Source organism: Carcharhinus amblyrhynchos, chromosome 26 (genome assembly GCF_965287045.1).
Source record: "Carcharhinus amblyrhynchos chromosome 26, sCarAmb.v2.hapA, whole genome shotgun sequence".
NCBI classification, from domain to species: Eukaryota; Metazoa; Chordata; class Chondrichthyes; order Carcharhiniformes; family Carcharhinidae; genus Carcharhinus; species Carcharhinus amblyrhynchos.
The window spans coordinates 497,392-518,508 of record NC_137349.1 but is presented as its reverse complement, the minus strand read 5'-3'; the positions used below and the strand labels follow the sequence as shown (position 1 = coordinate 518,508).

At 42.4% G+C, this 21,117-nt stretch overlaps 1 protein-coding gene and 1 long non-coding RNA gene across 3 annotated transcripts in view; one reads left to right on the top strand and one right to left on the bottom strand.

Annotated features, from left to right (window-relative positions):
- LOC145358522 (uncharacterized) overlaps positions 1–6,419 on the bottom strand; it is a 47,336-nt gene extending 40,917 nt beyond the window's left edge. Inside the window, exon 1 of the long non-coding RNA XR_013889490.1 lies at positions 6,307–6,419. This is a non-coding gene — a long non-coding RNA (uncharacterized LOC145358522). The remainder of the gene's footprint in view (positions 1–6,306) is intronic.
- fgf22 (fibroblast growth factor 22) overlaps positions 1–21,117 on the top strand; it is a 181,750-nt gene that overhangs the window by 114,127 nt on the left and 46,506 nt on the right. The gene's annotated exons all lie outside the window — the stretch shown is intronic.

Sequence of the window (21,117 nt, the reverse complement as noted above, 5' to 3'; positions counted from 1 at the left end):
TCCCATTGGTCCTGCCAAAATGGGCCACTACACATTTATCCGGGTTGAAGTCCATCTGCCACTTCTCCGCCCAGTCTTGCATCCTATCTATGTCACGCTGCAACTGCTGATAACCCTCCAGACCATCCACAACACCACCAACCTTCGTGTCATTGGCGAACTTACTAACCCATCCCTCCACTTCCTCATCTAGGTCATTTATGAAAATGACAAACAGCAAGGGTCCTAGAACAGATCCCTGGGGCACTCCACTGGTGACTGACCTCCATGCAGAAAAAGACACATCCATAACCACTCTCTGCCCTCTGCAGGCAAGCCAGTTCTGGATCCACAAGGCCAAAGCCCCTTGGATCCCATGCCCTCTCACCTTCTCAAGAAGTTTTGCATGGGGGACCTTATCAAACGCCTTGCTGAAGTCCATATAAACCACGTCCACTGCACTTCCTTCATCAATGTGTTTAGTCATAGTTTCAAAGAACTCAACTAGGCTCGTAAGGCATGACTTGCTTTTGACAAAGTCGTGCTGACTACTTTTGTACAATGTTGGGAGAATTCACAGCTTTGCAAATCTGACACAAGAAAAGCTTGCTGGATTGTCAGATTTTCTTTTCTGGGGTGTGTGTGTGTGTGTGTGTGTGTGTGTGTGTGTGTTGAGGGGGGTAGGGCGGGGGGAGGGATGGACTGTAATGGGAGTGAAGCTCACCAAACCCAGCACAGGGGCTGCTCTGTGTGGAGGTGGACTGGGCAAAAGGCGGGCCTCAGAGATTCAGCACATTGTTCCCGCTGCAAACAATGCCCCACCCCTCGCCTTTTAAAAAAAGTCTTCTAGCCCCTACACCCTCTCTTTATGTCTATTTTAACAATCCCAAAGGGCACTTGACCTCTCCCTAAGAGCATGTTACCTCTCTCAAAGATCTGCCATGAACATATCCGCGAGGGTACCTACCCCTCCAAGTAACTACCCATTACAGACAGTGTTAGGAGAATTTAGAATGGAAAGTAGAGAAATGGCAGAGAAGCTAAATGATTACTCTGTATCAGTCTTCACTAATGAAGATAAAGGAACTCTAAGAATTAAAGATCCAAGTACTAACGTGCATGAGAAATTATAAGTAATCTCTATTAATAAAAAGGTTGTATAGGAGAAATTAATGGGATTGAAGGTTGAATAATCCCCAGGATCTGATGATTTACATCCCAGATTGTTGAAAGGGAAAGCTATGGCGATAATGGGTGCATTGGTGATGCATCTTCCCATATTCTATCTTGCTTCCTGCAAGTTAGAAGGTAACAAATGTCAGGCCCTATTTAAAAGGAGGGGGAAATTTATAAGACCCTTGTCAGGCCTCATTTAGAGTATTGTGCGCAGTTCTGGTCGCCTCACTATAGGAAAGATGTAGAAGCTATTGAGAGGGTACAGAGGAGATTTACAAGAATGTTGCCTGGACTGGGAGGCATGCCTTATGAAGTTAGGTTGAGGGAGCTGGGACTCTTTTCCCTGGAGAGACGAAGGTTGAGAGGCGACCTGATAGAAGTTTACAAAATGTTGAGAGGAATAGATAGGGTGGACTCTCAGAGGCTATTTCCCCAGGTTGAAATGGTTGCTACGAGAGGACACAGATTTAAGGTGCGGGGAGGAAAGTACAGAAGTGATGTTAGGGGTAAGTATTTCACTCAGAGGGTGGTGAGTGAATGGAATCGGCTGCCGTCAGTGGTGGTGGAGGCGAACTCGCTGGGGTCTTTTAAAAGACTTCTGGATGAGTATATGGGGTTTAATGAGATTGAGGGTTATAGATAGGTCTGTAGGTTGGTAGGTGTTGATGTGATCGGCACAACTCGTGGGCCGAAGGGCCTGTTTGTGCTGTAGTGTTCTATGTTCTATGTTCTATGAAATAGAAAACAAGGAACTACAAACCTGATAGGTTTACTTCAATAGTAGGAAAAATGCTAGATTTTATTAAAAATGATATGATAAATGGACATAAGAACATAAGAACATAAGAAATAGGAGCAGGAGTAGGCCAACTAGCCCTTCGAGCCTGCCCCGCCATTCAATAAGATCATGGCTGATCTGTTGTGACTCAGTTCCACTTTCCCGCCCTCTCCCCATTCTTGAATAATAATGATCTAAATTAGTGATGATCCCAGTGGACTTCATAAAACATTTGGAGTTTTGAACTTGGATTATAACATTGTGGAAGCTCAATCACTGAATATGTTTAAAGGAGAGATTTCTAAATACCAATGACATAAAGGGATATGGGAAGAATGTGGAGGAAAGGCAATGAAGTGAATGATCAGCCATGATTATATTGAATGGCAGTGTAGGCTCGATGGGTTAAGTGGCCAACTCCTGTTCCTATGTTCTCAACTCTGCCAACTGTAAACCTTCTTCTGATAGGCCTAAAGTATATGAGTCATGTTTTGGTCATCCCAGTATTGAAAATTGGATTTAACTGAAGGTGACTGCACTTTAACATGTGTAGTTACCTCCATGAACTATGGATGTGCAAAGTACAACCTAACACCCCTCTCCTAAAATGGTGACGGCTAGTTACAGATAGAATTTGTGTGCTGGCACTATTTTGGATAAGCCGGGTGCCCTCACTGTCTGTGCAAAAATTCAGGCCTTGAGGCATAGATGTCACTAAAATTTCACATAGAGGTTCATAAGAAAATCAAAGAAGTGAATGAAGTGCTGTTCCTTACAGCTAGAGGACCAGAGGAAGTGCAAGAAGCTACTTAAGAGGGAAATCAGGAGGGCTAAAAGAAGACATGAGTTTGCTTTGGCAGACAGAGTGAAGGAAAATCCAAAGAGCTTCTATAGCTATGTTAGGAGCAAAAGGACAGTGAGGGATAAAATTGGTCCCCTTGAAGACCAGAGTGGTAGACTGTGTATGGAACCAAAAGAGATGGGGGAGATACTAAATGGGTTTTTTGCATCTGTATTTACTGAGGAAACAGGCATGGAGTCTACGGAAATAGGGCAAAGAGGTAGGGAGATCATGGAACTTTTACAGATTAAAGAGGAGGAGGTGCTGGCTGTCTTGAGGCAAATCAGAGTGAATAAATCCTCAGGACTGGACAGGGTATTCCCACGGACCTTGAGGGAGGCGAGTGTTGAACTTGCAGGGGCCCTGGCAGACATATTTAAAATGTCAGTATTCACGGGGGAGGTGCCAGATGATTGGAGGGTGGCTCATGTTGTTCCGTTGTTTAAAAAAGGTTCCAAAAGAAATCTGGGAAATTATAGGCCAGTAAGTTTGATGTCGGTTGTTGGCAAGTTATTGAAAGGTGTGTTAAGGGATAGGATCTACAAATATTTGGATAGACAGGGATTTATTAGGGAGAGTCAATATGGCTTTGTGTGTGGTAAGTCATGTTTGACCAATCTATTAGAGTTTTTTGAGGAGGTTACCAGGAAAGTGGATGAAGGGAAGGCAGTGGATGTTGTCTACCTGGATTTCAGCAAGGCCTTTGACAAGGTCCCTCATGGGAGGTTAGTTAGGAAGGTTCAATCACTAGGTATACATGGAGAGGCAGTAAATTGGATTAGACATTGGCTCAATGGAAGAATGATGTGGGTATGCCAGCGTTGGACTGGCGTAAACACAGTAAAAAGTCTGACAACACCAGGTTTTAGTCCAACCTATTTATTTGATAATATTCTCACTAGCTTTCGAGGGGACAGCCTCTGTCCCCTCGAAAGCTAGTGAGAATATTATCAAATAAATAGGTTGGACTAAAACCTGGTGTTGTCAGACTTTTTACTGTCTTTTCAATGGAAGAAGCCAGAGAGTGGTAGTGGAGGATTGCTTCTCTGAGTTGAGGCCTGTGACTAGTGGTGTGCTGGAGGGATCGGTGTTGGGTCCATTGTTGTTTGTCATCTATATCAATGATCTGGATGATAATGTGGTAAATTGGATCAGCAAATTTGCTGATGATACAAAGATTGGAGGTGTAGTGGACAGTGAGGAAGGTTTTCAAAGCTTGCAGAGGGATTTGGACCAGCTAGAAAAATGGGCTAAAAAATGGCAAATGGAATTTAATGCAGACAAATGTGAGGTATTGCACTTTGGAAGGACAAACCAAAGTAGAACGTACAGGGTAAATGGTAGGACTCTGAAGAGTGCAGTTGAACAGAGGGATCTGGGAATACAGGTACAGAATTCCCTAAAAGTGACGTCACAGGTGGATAGGGTCGTAAAGAGTGCTTTTGGGTACATTGGCCTTTATAAATCGGAGTATCGAGTATAAAAGTTGGAGTGTTATGGTAAGGTTATATAAGGCATTGGTGAGGCTGAATTTAGAGTATTGTGTACAGTTTTGGTCACCTAGTTACAGGAAGGATGTAAATAAGGTTGAAAGAGTGCAGAGAAGGTTCACAAGGATGTTGCCGGGACTTGAGAAGCTGAGTTACAGAGAGAGATTGAATAGGTTAGGACTTTATTCCCTGGAGTGTAAAAGAATGAGGGGAGATTTGATAGAGGTGTATAAAATTTTGAGGGGTATAGATAGAGTGAATGCAAGCAGGCTTTTTCCACTGAGGCTAGGGGAGAAAAAAACCAGAGGGCATGGGTTAAGGGTGAAAGGAGAAAAGTTTAAAGGGAATATTAGGGGGGAATTCTTCACACAGAGAGTGGTGGGAGTGTGGAATGAGCTGCTGGATAAAGTGGTAAATGCGGGGTCACTTTTAACATTTAAGAAAAACTTGGATGGGTTCATGGATGAGAGGGGTGTGGAGGGATATGGTCCAAGTGCAGATCAGTGGGACTAGGCAGAAAAATGGTTCAGCACAGACAAGAAGGGCCAAAAAGGCCTGTTTCTGAGCTGTAATGTTCTATGGTTCAAGGGAAGGGAATGCAGCATAGATTTACCAGAATGATATCTGAACTTCAAAGGTTATATTGCAAGTAAGGTTACAAAAACGAGGCTTGTATTTCCTAGATATAGAGATGATTTGACCCAAGTTTTCAAGATATTATGGGGAACAGATAGGGTAAGTAAAGGGAAGCTATATGCATATAAGGAAGATATTTCCTTACTTTCTGCACTGGAAGGGATGCTGAGGATGTTGCCTAGGATGGAACATTTAAGCAAGGTTGGATAGGTTTGGGTTGTTTTCTCTGGAGCAGAGAAGACTGAGGGGTTACCTGATTGAGATGCTCAAGATTATGGATAGGGAACAGTTGTTTCCTTAGCTGAAGGATCAGTTATGAGGGTACAAGTGAGGAGTGGGAGGTTTCAGAGGATTTGAGGAAAAATGTTTTTACCTAGAGGGTGGTAACAGCCTGGAATGCACTGCCTGGGAGGGAGGGTGGTGGATCCTTTAAAAACTACTTGGCACGCCATAACATTCAAGGCTATGGGGCAAGTGCTGGTAAGTGGGAGTAGGTGAGCAGGTCAGGGTCTTTCATGCAATGGTGGAGACCGGATGGACTAAAGGGCCTCTTGTGCACTGGAATATTCTATGATTCTGCTTGTTGGAGAATCTAGGTCTAGGGGATACAGCGTCAAAATTAAGGCTAGACCTTCCAAGAATAGAATGGAATTTCTATACACAAATGCAGTCGAATTTGTTGACCTTCTCCACAAATGGAAACTGATGTTAGATCAATTTTCAAATTTTGAAACTGTAATTGATAGATTTTTGCAAGCCAAATATACTAAAGGATAAACAGAGTTTTTTATTCATTCGTGGGACATGGACATCGCTGGCTGGCCGGCATTTATTGCCTGTCCCTAGTTGCCCTGAAACTGAAAGGCTTGCTAGGCCATTTCGGAGGGCAGTTAAGACTCAACCACATTGCTATGGCTCTGGAGTTACATGTAAGTCAGAGCAGGTAAGGATGGCAGATTTCCTTTCCTAAACTACATTAGTGAACCAGATGGGCTTTTCCAACAATCGATAATGCTTTCAAGGTCAAGATTCTTAATTCCAGTTTTTTTTATAGAATTCAAATTCCACCACTACCGTGGCAGGATTCAAACCCAAGCTGAGTTTCTGGATTAATAGTCTAGTGATAATACCACTAGGCCATTGGCTGCCCAGTTAGGTCAGAGATCAGCCATAATCTCAATGAATGGCGGTGGGACAGGCTCGAGAGGTTAAATTGCTTCCTCCTGTTCCCGTATTACTAGGGAAAGGTAGTAGTCATAGTGTGGGACGGCATCATTAGCTACTTGCAGGCAGCTGGTGGTCAACAGTATCTGAGGTGGTGACCAATAGCAAGCTGGGTGCAATCTGTGCTGAAATATTTAAATAGCAGCATTGAAAAGAGTGCAGCACAGACATTATTTACCTACCCCACAGAGAGATGATAGATATTTGCATGTTGTTTCAAATTGAATTTCAGAAGATCTGTGAGACTTGACAATCCTGAAGCCTAGCCTTTAGTCAGCTGTCTGTTCTGCTAACGTCTGCACTCAAGTATATAACCTTTTTAAGTGTCACTTGTTTTTTAAACCAGAATGTTTCCCTGGGGGTTACTGTGGCAACGTGTTCTTTCAAGTGTTTAATCTTGCAGTCCATGCCCCCATTCTCCCTTTGTAAGTAAAAATTTGCTTTAATCATTCATCTGGCAGAGTCTAGCCAGTACAACCTTTGCACTTGGAGTATTAGACAATAGCTCTAATACAGCAAATGTATTTAAAAAAAAAATTTGAATAAATTTAATTTTGCATCATGTCTTTAGTCTGTTTCCAATAGGTACACATGAAGCATTTATAGTTAGTAGGAATGCACTGTTAAATCGTGCATGGGGATCATAGGAAATCTGGTTCCCTGGTATGATTAGGACTCAGTGATAATTGTTATGTTTGGATTGGTTAGTGTAGAGCATTGAACACCTCATTTTTTTGTCAAAGGGTTAGCATCTAATTGTTTTGCAAATCTTTTTCACTCTGTTCCGACATTTAAGGTGTAGCTGTTCTATAGGAATTGGTTAGCATGAGTGTCAGTGTATGTAAACGCAATATCAGTAGACCCAATTCACACCATATTAAAAGTTTATTTATTATTCAGCTTACATTAACACTGCATTGAAGTTACTGAGAAAATCCCCTAGTGGCCACACTCTGGCATCTGTTCACGTACACTGAGGGAGAATTTAGCATGGCCAATGCACCTAACCAGCACACCTTTCAGCACTGTGGGAGAAAACTAAGCACCCGGAGGAAACCCATGCAGACATGGGGAGAACATGCAAACTCCACAGAGACAGTGACCCAAGCCAGGAATCGAACCTGGGTCCCTGGCGCCGTGAGGTAGCAGTGCTAACCACTTTGCCACTGTCCACCCCTCACACTTTGGCCTAGAATTACATTCAAATACCAATCAGATTTTACAGTTAACAAAGATCCAGAAAGGCTCATCTGCTCATGTTAAAAAGACATGGTGAAAGTATAGAGTTTCATCATTAATGCCTGGAGCACAGTCAGGAATTCACACTACATCCACTAAAATTCATGTAAGAAGTCTCACAGCACCAATTCATAGGCAGAATATAGTGGAGAGGAACACACCTGATTTCTTTTTTTTAATTTAGTGTCACAAGTTGGCTTACATTAACACTGCAATGAAGCTACTGTGAAAATCCCCTAGTCGCCACACTTTGGCGCCTTTTCGGGTACGCTATGGGAGAATTTAGCACGGCCAATGCATCTAGCCAGCACATCTCTTGGACTGTGGGAGGAAACCGGAGCACCCAAAGGAAATCCAAGCAGACACAGGGAGAATGAACAGACTCTGCACAGTGACCTAGGAATAAAATCCAGATCCCAGGTGTTGTGAGGCAGCAGTGCTAACCACTGTACCATTGTGCGCCTTCCCATGCGTGAACCGCTTGTGTCAAGAGTGCTGAAGATGAAAATTTACCACCAATTTTTAAACAATCCCAGGCAAAGAACTCTATAAAATAGTTACAGAGTTATACATAGACTATGATACAGTGTAGAAAAGGCCCTTTGGCGCATCAAGCCTGCACCAACAAAAACTGCCACTAAAGGCACGCGAATCCCATTTTCCTGCATTTGTCCGATATCCTTGAATGTTATGATATTTTGACTGGTCATCCAAATTTTTTGAAGGGTTGTAAAGTTTCTGGCCTCCACTACCTTCCCGGGCAGCACATTCCAGGCTCCCAGCGCCCCCTGAATGAAAATGTGTTTTCTCAAATCGCTTCTGAATCTCCTGTCCCTCACCCTAAAACTGCGCCTCCTCGTGAATGACCCCAAAACCAAGCTCCTACTCAGCCTGGTCCATATCCCTCATAATCTCATAGACTTCAATCATTTTCCCACTGCTCTACAGAAAACAATCCAGCCTTATCCAGTTCAGGTGGCACTGGTTGCCATTGACGTAACGTGGAGTATAACTCACAGAACAAGCATATTTTTTTCATACAACTATCTACTCAGTATTATGACAGGTGGCAGAATGACAAATAGAGCTGGGCAAAGAAACACTATTAATGATCTGGATGAAATCATCTTTATTAAATTTTATTTTTGGAAAGCACATATTGGGCAGCACTGTGGTTAGCACTGCTGCCTCACACTACCAGGGACCCAGGTTCAATCCCAGCTTTGGGTGACTGTGTGGAATTTGCACATTCTCCCCATGTCTGCGTGGATTTACTACAGGTGCCCTGGTTTCCTCCTACAGTCCGAAAGACGTACTGGTCAGATGTATTAGCCATGCTAAATTCTCTCTCGGTGTACCCGAACAAGCACCAGGGTGTGCCAACTAGGGATTTTCACTGTAACTTCATCGCAAGTGCTAATGTAAGCTTACTTATGACATTAATAAACTTTACATGAGTCAGTCATTGTGTGGACAAGCTGTAGAGGATTGACCCACTTGCCTTTTAATACCTGAACTTTATTGCACACCCTTTTCAGCACAAAATGGCAAACAGGGCCCTGACAATACAAACATGTTGGGAAATAAATCAAACATTGAAGTGATTTATGGCTGAGTATCTTCTGTTGGTGGTATATAACCAGACTTATCATCTACTTTAATCATCTGACACACTCAGGTTCCTGATATGAGTCAGCAGCATAACATTTTGGGAAGTAATGTCTGGAATAATAGACAGAAATGACCAAGGACCTGATTAAGGGTCAGGTCAAGAGGGAAACTTACATTCTAACAGGGTGTGAGTAGTCTGCCCATTTTGGAGTCAAATACACACTAAGTCACCCTATACATAGGTGCAGGCTCCAGTATCAATACTCAATAGGTCACATGTCTAGTTCAGCATCCCAGCAGCAAATAAGTGCCTTCTTTTTTAGTTTGTTTCCAAAGAGATTTTATCCCTTCTCTATAACCCTCCCTTATCTCCAGAAATGGGGTCGCTCAAGGCCTCAAGCCCTAAACTAGACAGAGAGGAGGATCGAGGGGTTTAGGTTCTGAGATAGGATTTGTACTGATGAAATTTCAGCGCAATAAAAGTTTTGTAACTTAAATAACCCAAAGCAAGAGATCTACTTGCCATTAAAATGTGTGAGCGTAGGTTACTGCCATCAGGTGTGAAAAGGGTTTTTTCAAAATAATTCTCATTCTTGAGTGGTTGAGGCTGATAAAATCAATTTTAAAGAAGGAAAGATTAATGTCAATATGTCAAAATCCAGCGCGAGGTATATATCCGCTGTGGAAACTGATGAACAATTATTCTAGTTAAGGAAAAATTGATGGATACCGAGCGATGCATCTCTTCTGCATTTTATTTATTGAGGTCTTATTATATTGACGAGGCCCAGTGCTGAAAAGAGTCTGTGCAATAAGATTCGGGTCTTTTGAATTCCTTGGGGATCAATCCTTTACAGCGTGCCCATAGAATGACAATTGTATCAGTGTGGAACTGCTCTTTTTGGTTAACCACATTGGCTTCTTTCATTATTCTGAATGTTCTTTCGTTCATTGCCTCCAATCTCTTTGCCAATAACATACACTTTCCTGCCTGCTGTATGTACTCTTTTGTGAATCTCATATTGACTCCCTTCTGTCCCTTTGTCAACCCTCATTAAATCAGTCACCTTGTCGTTTTCTCAGTGACTTTCTACAGGGCTTCAGATGACTTTGAAATGCATGAATTGTTGTGTAGACAAATGTGCAAATCATAATTATCCACAAACAGCAATGAGTTGATTTATTAACTTCTAACTGCTGGTTGAGGGCAGAATGTTGGCCAGGACACTAAGACTACAGTAACAAACTGTACTGAGTTGTGTTGAGATGAATGATCCCAGATCAGTGTTATGCATCAATAAGGAACTCAGAGCAATAATGGAATGGGATTTTTTTTTAAATTTTATTTGTTCGTGTGATGAGACAGTTGCTGGCAAGGCCAACATTTGTTGCACCCCACCGCCCACTCCCCCCCACCTCCACAATCACTGTCTTATTGAACTACAGTCCACATGATGCAGGTACATCCACAGCGCTGTTCAAAGAAAGTTCCAGGGTTTCAACGCAGATATAGTGAAGAATTGATGACATCGTTCCAAGTCAGGGTGGTATGTAAGTTGAATTTGCAGGTGATAGTGTTTCCATGTGTCAGCAACACTTAGCCTTCTTGATGATAGAGGCACAGGTTGGCAGGTGTTGTCAAACTGGATCTTGGCAATTTGCTGCAGTGCATCTTGCAGATGCAGATGCACACTTCTACCTGTGCACCAGAGCTAGAATGAGTGAATGTTTAAATGATGGATGGGATGCCAATCAAGCAGTCTGCTTTGTCCTGGATATTGTCGAGCTTCTTGAGTGGTATTGGAGCTGCATTCATCCAGGCAAGTGGAAAGAATTCCATTATCTCTCCTGACTTGTACCTTGTAGATGGACAGACTTCAGCATGTCAGGAGGTGACTTTCTGGCTGCAGAAATACCAGCCTCTACCCTGTTTCTTCAGCCAGTTTTTAGATAGTTGGTCCAGTTGAAAACCTGTTTGCAATCCTAACTGGGGAATGACACATAATTGGGCTGGGATGGAGGAGGAGATTCAGTTTGGCTTGGTTTGTAGAATTGGTTGCTTACTATCCATTTCCATGACCCAATATCGTTTATGCTTCAGTGCAAAGATTAAACTCCTTGGGTGGAATTTATTGACTGTTTTGCCAGTGGGATTTTCTGATCCCGTTGCAGTGAACAGAGATTTGGTTCTCTCTGTCCTCGCTTGCAGGGTGTGAACAGCTGCAAAATTACAACCCTTGCTCCTATGATTCAGATAATTGTTAAATTACAACAATGCTTTTTGAAGTGATTAATATTTTAAGTTTATTTATTAGTGTCACAAGCAGTGAAGTTACTGTGAAAATCCACTGGTCACCACACTCAGGCGCTTCTGTGCGTAGCCAATACATCTAATCAGCATGTCTTACAGAGTGTGGAAGGAAACTGGAGCATCAGGAGGAAACCTAAGACAAGGGCAGACTCCACACAGACAGTGACCCAAACCAGGAAGCATAACTGTGTCCCTGGTCCTGTGAGGCAGCAGTGCTAACCACTGAGTTACCCGTGTCACCCTACAAGTATTCCAAAATATGTCAGTCAAAATTTGCCGTGCAAACGTATGCTGTGTTAATTATTTACTTAATGACATTCATTGCATTTCACAGGAGATTTCAAGTCAGTGTATTTGAAATACTTTGAAGTGATTTGGAGAAATCTTCTTACAAAACAACATGTTTCAGACATTGGAAATCTGAAATAAAAACAGAAAATGCTACTAATACAAGGATTGGAAATTTTCCCTCTGTGTATAGAGTGGCTGAGATGAGAAAACTAGCATGAAAATGGTGTGAACCCCTTAACATCGCTGGCAAGGGGTGAGGAAAATCAGAACCTGAGACCTCGCCAGCAAGATTCCCATTTTCCAAGCCATGTGAGATTTTGCGTCCATGTTGCCGTTTGTGCTCATGGCAAGTACAGGCACAAAATCACCCCCAGAGTTAAAATTTCAGGTTGATAACTTTTCATCAGAACTGGAAAACATTAGGGATGCAACTAGTTTTAAGCAAATGCAGAGGTTCAGGAAAGGGGAAAGAGCAAAAGTACTGGATAAATTAAATGACAAAAGAAGTAATGGTGCAGGGTAAAAATGGACAGAAGAAGGTTCAAAAGATGGATCTGAGGGAGCAGGAAATAAAAGAAGCAGACTCAGACCTAGCAGCTGCTGTCTGTTGGGGTGGCACAGTAACACAGTGCTTATCACTGCTGCCTCACCACGCCAGGGACCCCAGGTTCGATTCCCAGCTCGGGTCACTGTCTGTGCTGAGTTTGTAATTCTCCCCTAGTCTGCGTGGGTTTTCCTCTGGGTCCTCCAGTTTCTTCCCACTGTCCAAAAGACGTGCTGGTTAGCTGGACTGACCATGCTAAATTCTCCCTCAGTGTACCCAAACAGGGGCCGGAGTGTGGCAACTAGGGGATTTTCACAGCAACTTCATTGAAGTGTTAATGTAAGCCTACTTGTGACTAATTAATAAACTTTTTACTTTAGAAATTGGGAGCTGTGGATTTGATCTGTCTTTTCTCAGTCTCTCTTGCTTTGGAAAAATAAGTAAGAACTTTAATTTTAAGAGCAAAGAAAAATAAAACTGACAACATTTCTGATCCACAAACACACAGTTCCCGTTAGGACATATGGCAAAATGTTTAACCAGTTGACAAGACTCACTGTTGCTAATGATCACATTTGAAATCAGCTTTATGGTGTATGAAACAGTGCAATGCAAAGGTGAAAGCTTCAATTTAACCTCTGGCTTCAAATGACAGTCATAACTGAGCAAAGTTCACCCCCATGGTTTGGATCATTACTTAAACCCTTCAGTTGAATTATAGCCTCGCAGCTTCCTGTCAGATATCTGTTATTCAGATGTGATTCCACGAAAGGTTTGAGTAGAGTTAAACTCTTTATCTCATGAATACCAACTTCCATTTTCTATCCTGTAGTATTTACAAGAATATTGTCTAAAATGAGTCTAGTTCAGTTGAAGATACTTTGCCTGTTGATTATTTGGAGAATATTACCACCGAATAAATTAACTGTCTTATGTTCTTATGTTCAAGTCACATTTTTTTAATCAGCACAGGAAATTCTCAGCAACTTTGACAACAAATACTAAATGACATCTAGGGTGGCAGGTGATTAGCACCACTGCCTTATAGCAGCAGGGACTTGGGTTCGATCCCAGCCTTGAGTGATTGTGCAGAGTCTGCACAATCTCCCATTCTCTGTGTGGGTTTCCTCCAGGTGCTCCGATTTCCTCCCACATTCCAAAGATGTGGGGGTTAGTTAGATTGGGCATGCTAAATTGCCCCTTTAGTGTGTCGATTAGGGGATTAGCAAGATTAAATGCATGAGATTACAGGGATAGGGCATGGAGTGGGCCTGATTAAGATCATAGAATCCTACACAGCAGAAGGAGGCCATTCAGCCCATCACGTCTGCACCAACCACAATCCCACCCAAGCCCTATCCCCATAACCCCATGCATTTACCCTAGCTAGTCCCCCTAACACTAAGAGGCAATTTAGCATGGCCAATCCACCTAACCCACACATCTTTGGACTGTGGAGGGAAACCTCAGCACTTGAAGAAACCCACGCTGACACGGGAGAATGTGTAAACTCCACACAGACAGTGACCCAAGACTGGAATTGAAACCAGGTCGCTGGCACTGTGAAGCAGCAGTGCTAACAACTGTGTCCTCATGCCGCCCAGATAAAAGATGCCAGTGCAGACTTGATGGGCTGAACAGCCTCCTTCTGCACTGTATGAATTCTATAATTCTATGATAAGAATTGCTTCTGAAAGGCATTTTCAAGTGTTAGGACTTGCTAGGCCTCATTTCTTGCCCATTAACTGAACATTCTTTTGCAATGTATGGGTATTGTTCGCACTTAGAAAATCTGCCTGAGAGAATAATGCATTATGAGCAAGGACTGCATCTCAAGGAAGCGAGTTAGTGAGGAGGCCCAGCACCACTCCAAAGACACACGTCATGTCGGCTGATCAGAGAGTGACATTGACAATGACCATGGTCTCAGACCTTTCTATCCTTCTGACTGAAGAGGAAGTTTGGCAGTGGGTGGCAGGAATGGGAATCTGATGGCAGGTGGGGAGATGGAGAATTGGTTAGAGGAGGGGAAAAGTCTCAAAGCAGAAAGTCGGCTTGGGGAAATCAGATGTGTTACTTGTTCCTTTGATCACATCACTCGCCCCAGTGGCCTGATGCAGAACAGGGACTGTCAGACGGCGTTGTCGAAAACTGACAAGAACAAGATCAGACCAGCATGACATCTAGACACATAAACTGTCAGTCACACCAGAGTGAATTGCTTGCTAATTATTCCTTTGATAATACATTGCATATGTTTAAGCAAGGATGGTGTGACCGAGGGCACATGGTAACCAGTACTAAGCTGATCATTTTCATCCATCACAGAATTTATCCCACACCTCCAGTGGTTTAGACTGCTCACTGGTCTAGTAGCTTTGACCCTTTCCATTGCATGATTGTCTAAATAACCTTCTCACACTACCCTTAAACAGACGAGTCACGCTATCGAGGAAATCGGATACTTCTAATTCACTTAATAGCCCAAGAACATCCGAGCTAATTCCCTTAAGTACACACTGAATAGCTACATTTTAGAAACATGTGATTTTTATCTAGTCATTTGCCGTAAAGGGGAAAAGAAATAAGAATACAAATTTCTTTTGAGCTTCCCATTTCGATCAGGCATAATTTAAACTAAAGCAAAAACAGCTGTTTGAAAATTGTCACTGCTGGGTCTGTTCTAGTTGCCAGCCTTTTTGTTTTAAATATAAGATAATATGGCATACACCCGCTACATAAATCTTAATATAACATTTCTCTGAAGATGTAACTGCTGTTGAAATCTATTGAAGAAACCTTTTCACGGGAAACTGTTCCAATGCAGACACATGACCAATGAAGTCTCAGCGACACGAGGGTGAAGCCTCGAGGTAAAGTGTCTCTCGTTCTAAACGGTTATTACAAAAAAGCAGAATATTTTTCCCCATAATAATGTTTCTCAGGCATCTTTTCCACATGGGTGACTGGCATATCCAAGATCTAACTTTCTTCAATATGGCATTGCTGTCAATGTAATTAATGCCCCACTGTTACATTTGGATAATTTGATACCAATCATGCTATGTAAACCTTCTCTAGCTCAGTGTTTTAAAGAGTTCAAATTATAAAGAAGGTTCACTTAAGACACATTCATCATGGAACAGTTTGTAACAGATAAGATCGTTTTCCAAGGTCTAGATGTCAACTCCAACAATAAAATACAAAAATAAAATCATCAAACAAAATGATTTTGACGTTACAATATGCTTATGACTTTTTTCTCACTTCCAGGAAGTAAAATGTATGAAGTAGGTATAGACAAGTATAGGAAGTTATCTCAGAATTGGCTATCTCTATTCATTGTCTTGTTAAAGTTACATATACACACATATAAATTTACTTCTCCAAATTGATTATATACAACTTTGAAAGTGTATGCAAATAATTTTTATTTGAACGTACAACAGAATTGTCTGTTTAAATGATCTCGAGTTGGGTAGCATTTGTTGTCCTCTACAACTTAATACTTGTTGGCTGGGCAGGGATACAATGTTTAGACACAGGCCTATTTCTCCTGGTCACACCACAGGATTTTTGCCCACCAACTAATGAGCCAGAGCGTCACTCCCTTTGGGAAGGTTTGTCACATTAGTACCATTCAGACATTGAACAGGACCTTTCCCCAGATCAAGAACACTGGGGATGAAAGTTCCACCTGCCAATCAGAGGCTGGGAGCTATTCATTGCTCAGCAGTGCCAGTCAGGAGGTGGTGGCTGCTGCCAGTACTGCACTCAGCCAAGGCCCAAAAACATCACCAGGCCACAGGTGATGGCAGAAGGGGAATCAGAAGAGGGCACTTGAGTGAGGGATCCCCATCCTACCATTTCCCCAGAAGTCAGAAAGAAACCCTGACAGATTTGCTTTTTAGGATTCCCGCACGAGAAGCCCCCACCTGCCGCTGGATGAATTCCAATGATGGCTGGCTGAGGCCCTTAAGCGTAGGATGGCACAGTGGCAAAGTAGTCAGCACTGCTGCCTCTCAGTGTGTGGGACCTTGGTTCGATTCTGGCCTTGGACGACTGTCTGTGTGGAGCTTGCACGTTCTCCCTGCATATGCATGAATTCCCTCCAAATGCTCCGGTTTCCTCCCACAGTCCAATTATATGCAGGTAAGCTGGATTGGCCATGCTAAATTACCCCTTAGTGTCCAAAGATGTGTAAATTAGCTTGATTAGCTGTGATAAATACGTGGGGTTGAGGGGATGGGGTGGAGGGGAGGGCATGTGTGGGATACTCTCTCAGAAACTTCTTACAGAGTCAACAGGGTAAAAGGCCTCTTTCTGAACTGCAGAGATTGTAAAGGCTTCAAAGAGTGGCATGGTGTAAGATTGCCCACAAAACTTCCCTTCATGGTCTTAATTGGGGAAGAGGTGGAAGGCACCCAAACTCATCATAGGGGAAGCTATTAAATTCTGTCCACATGTCAACAAGATCAGCTTGGCTATTGGAGTTCAAATGCATGACACCAATCATTGATATGAAATGATGGCCAATGATATGATGTGTCAGTTCTCAAACTGTCTAGTGAGCTAAACCCAACTTGGCTCAGGATGGGAGGGATTTGAAGAAAGTTAAGAAGGAAGATGTGCATTGATATAGCACCTCATCACATCATTCACAAACATCTCAAAACATTAGATATATTGAATTACCTCCATATGCAGTAATCATTGTTAGGTAGTGATGATAACATTTAATTAAACAGTATGGGTCACTGAGGTTAATAGTATTTGAAAGTAGAGTAGAGATTATTACTTTGGAGTGTGGCTTAGATCATATTTGCAAATTAGGCTTGAATGTGTCTTGTGATTAAAGCAAACAATTTTTGAAATGTTTCACAATGGTTTCCTCACTCAGACTAAAGTTTCTCAGGCAACCCCCAGCACCCTTCACCTCCACCGTATACACACACCACACACTTACACTGAACATTAGCCCTTTATTCTCTGCCTATAAGACCACTTCTGAAAAAGATATGTTCTTGCTTGAAAGTTTTTCTTTCTTAATTATTGTCATAGTAGCTAACACCCATCAACATGACACACGAGGGCCAGGATTCTCCAAAGTTGTGTGCCCAGAACTGCAGCCAGCCAGAACGGAGAATTTGGCACTCAGCCAAATCATCATTCACCGCATCGGGACCGGAGTCTCCCAGGTGAGGTCGGAGAATTCTGGCCAGGGGGTTGATTCTATGGTCAAACATTTTGCATCCACATGCTGTGGTAATTGTAGAGGGTGAGACAGAAAATTTGGTGGACCATTTAAAGATCTGTTGACCTCAGGCAGACATTTCCAGTCTTGGGACAGTCGGAAAATCCTGCCCTATGTATAGTCTTCAGGTGATACACAGTTATTGGGTCAATGAAAGCCACTAGATATAAAATTACCAGTTTTACTAAATGCTCCATTTTATTTCCAGGTATAGTCAGTGGACAGTAAAATATGCCAGCATGTCAAATATAATCTGATGCTATCAATTTCCCATTATGTAAATTATAATTTGACCCTCTCATTGCCAATGTTCCCTCTTAAACTGTGCAACTGCGCAGTGGTCAAAAGTTTCCTGAAGAACCTGCAGACAAGCTGAAACCTTTAAGATTTGAAGTGCTGTTTACTTAAACAAATCGACTGAGCGCTCCAAAAGATTTTAAAGTGTACGTTGCCACTAATCCCCTCTCTCCCACCAAATGTCACAGTAATGAAAAAAGTGTGCACAATCCAGCATGTCTAAGTGTCCATTTCTTCTAGTCAACCCATATCGCAGTTCAAATTAAGCATTCTTGCTCAGTGATCCTTCTAGCAGGTGAAGAGAAAAAATATTTGATGACCCTGAAATTGTGTTGTGAGATACTAACTTATGGCTGGGATTCTTCAGACCTGCTGCAGTGAGTAGAGCTTTGGCTGAGTGCCAAAATTTCCACTGTGGCTGGCCACACTGGCGAGGCGAGCAAAACTGGAAAATTCTGGCCTAAAAATGTTTCACACCCTTGTCTAAAATTTCTGTCTCCAAGAAAATGGATGGTACAGTGGCCAGCACTCCTGCCTCACAGTGCCAGGGACCCAGGCTCAATTCTGGGTCACTGTCTGTGTGGAGTCTGCATGTTCTCCCCATGTCTGTGTGGGTTTTCTCCAGGTGCTCCAGTTTTCTCCCAAAATCCAGCGATGTGTAGATTAGGTGGATTGACCATGATAAAGTCAAGGGGATAGGGATGGAGAGAAGGCCTGGGTTAGATGCTCTGTTGGAGAGTTGGTGCAGATTCAATGGGCTACACTGTAAAGATTCTATGAAAGAAGGTTAATACCTTTGTAAAAAGTAGCAAGACAAAAGTGTTAGGTGAACATGCTTGTACTTTACCATTGACCCATTGTAATTTCAGTCTTATTAATGAGAGCAACTCTGAAGCATTCTTCTAGAAGTGAAATTGAATACTTGGCTGAGATTTTAGAATGGACAGCACAGACAATAAAATGATTCCCACTCCCTGAGAATACAAACCACTCAGATCCATTTTTTTGGGATCTACTTGCTAAATAAAGTGGTGCTGTACATATAGGTGAGCTTCTCTTTATATCTGAAACCTGTTAACATTGCAGGTCATGGGTTGCAAGGTCACTCTCCCGTGGAGCCAGAGGTCATGTGACCAATCAATGACATTCCCAGTCCTGAAAATACATGTAACTCTCCATGGCATTTGTTCAGTTACCACAGAATTAAATGCACACGCAGTATTATGAGTAATACTTAGTATCTCCTTGTGTCTCATTGGTAATCCAGTTTCAATGCTCAAAGCAGATTGTGTTTTCTTCCACAGTTGATATGTACAGAAACCTCACTTGCATTATTATTGTTTTATGTTTCATTAATTTGCAACCCACCCAGTGTGAGGCTGAGCCATGGTGACAGAGTTTAATTTGTGTCCTGTGTACTGAGCTAGCTGATCTTAGCTAGATTTGGCCTTAGCACCTTCAGTCTAGGCAGCTGAAACTTGGCCAGAGTTCCCATGACCGCTGGTTTCTGTCTCCCCTAAGAAAAGTGCTGACGAGTGGATATCTGTCAAAAATGGGTTCAGAAATTGCTCTAATGCACTAGAGGGTCAAATTGTATGGTGGTCCTCACCACCTGTCTCAAACAGGAACTTAGCTGATGCTCCAGAGGAGTGCTGTCACCTGTACCATTATAACCTGGGAGGTGTTAACCTACAGAATTAAAAAGAAAATGAGTATGAAAAATTAAAGTTTCCTTTTCTAATATTTCATGATTTTATTTAAGCCAAATAACAGTTTCCATTAAGTTTTGATCTTCAGACTTTAACAGACACTTAGATTTTGCTCAAAGTTTGCAATAACATATTCAAATGGATTGGTTTTGAACTGATTTAACATTAGTAAATACCTTATGCAAAATTAATCTGAGTCTAGCAATATGTTTTTAAATTCTTACAGATTCCTGGCTAAATCCCAATGCAGGTCCTTGAAATTACATTTGCAAAAGAATATTGTCATGGATTTTGCTTGTGAAATATTTCTCCGGGGGATGGACACTTGTGCATTGTGTGAACGGGCATTCCTGAGATTCAATTTCACTGCTGAACCATGTAACAAGAATAGGGGGAATACAGCAAATGTATAGATGAAACCAGAAGCCTGGATTTAGGATTTTAAAAATCCAAGTATCATGCCTTGTTTCTAGAAATGTCTGCTTTCTGTGAATTCCATAGAGTCCCTTCAGTGCAGAAGGAAGCCATTTGGCCCATTGAGTCTGCACTCAACAGTCTTTCCAACAGAGCATCCCACCTGGCCCTATCACCCTGCTCTGGAGCCTCTCTGGAGCTGTGAGAGTGGAAGTGTAAGAAAGGAACACCATAACTAGAACACAGAACATAGAACATTACAGCATAGTACAGGCCCTTCAGCCCTCGATGTTGCGCCAACCTGTGAAATCAATTTAAAGCCCATCTAACCTACACTATTCCAATATCATCCATATGTTTATCCAATAACCATTTAAATGCCCTTAATGTTGGCAAATCCACTACTGTTGCAGGCAGGGCAATCCACACCCTTACTACTCGCTGAGTAAAGAACCTACCTCTGACATCTGTCCTATATCTATCACCCCTCAATTTAAAGCAATGTCCCCTCATGCTAGCCATCTCCATCCTATTTAATCCTCTAATCATCTTGTATGCCTCTATTAAGTCACCTCTTAACCTTCTTCTCTCTAACGAAAATAGCCTCAAGTCCCTCAGCCTTTCCTCATAAGACCTTCCCACCATACCAGGCAACATCCTGGTAAATCTCCTCTGCACCCTTTTCAAATGCTTCCACATCCTTCCTATAATTTGGCAACCAGAACTGTATGCAATACTCAAAGTGCAGCTGCACCAGAGTTTTGTACAGCTGCAAAAAGACCTCATGGCTCCTAACCTCAATCCCTCTACCAATAACAGCTAACGCACCGTATGCCTTCTTAACAACCCTATCAACCTGGGTGCCAACTTTCAGGGATCTATGCAAAGGGACACTGAGATCTCACTGCTCAACCACACTACCAAGTAACTTGCCATTAGCTCAGTACTCTGTATTCCTATTTCTCCTTCCAAAGTGAATCACTTCACACTTTTCTGCATTAAACTCCATTTGCCACCTCTCAGCCCAGCTCTGCAGCTTATCTATGTCTCTCTGTAACCTTCCACATCCTTCCACGCTGTCCACAACTCCATCGACTTTAGTGTCATCCGCAAATTTGCTAATTCATCCTTCTGCGCCTTCATCCAGGTCATTTATAAAAATGACAAACAGCTGTGGCCCAAAACAGATCCTTGCGGTACACCACTAATAACTGAATTCCAGGTCAACATTTCCCATCAACCACCACCGTACATCTTCTTGCAGCTAGCCAATTTCTGATCCAAGCTGCTAAATCACCCTCAATCCCATGGCTCCGTATCTTC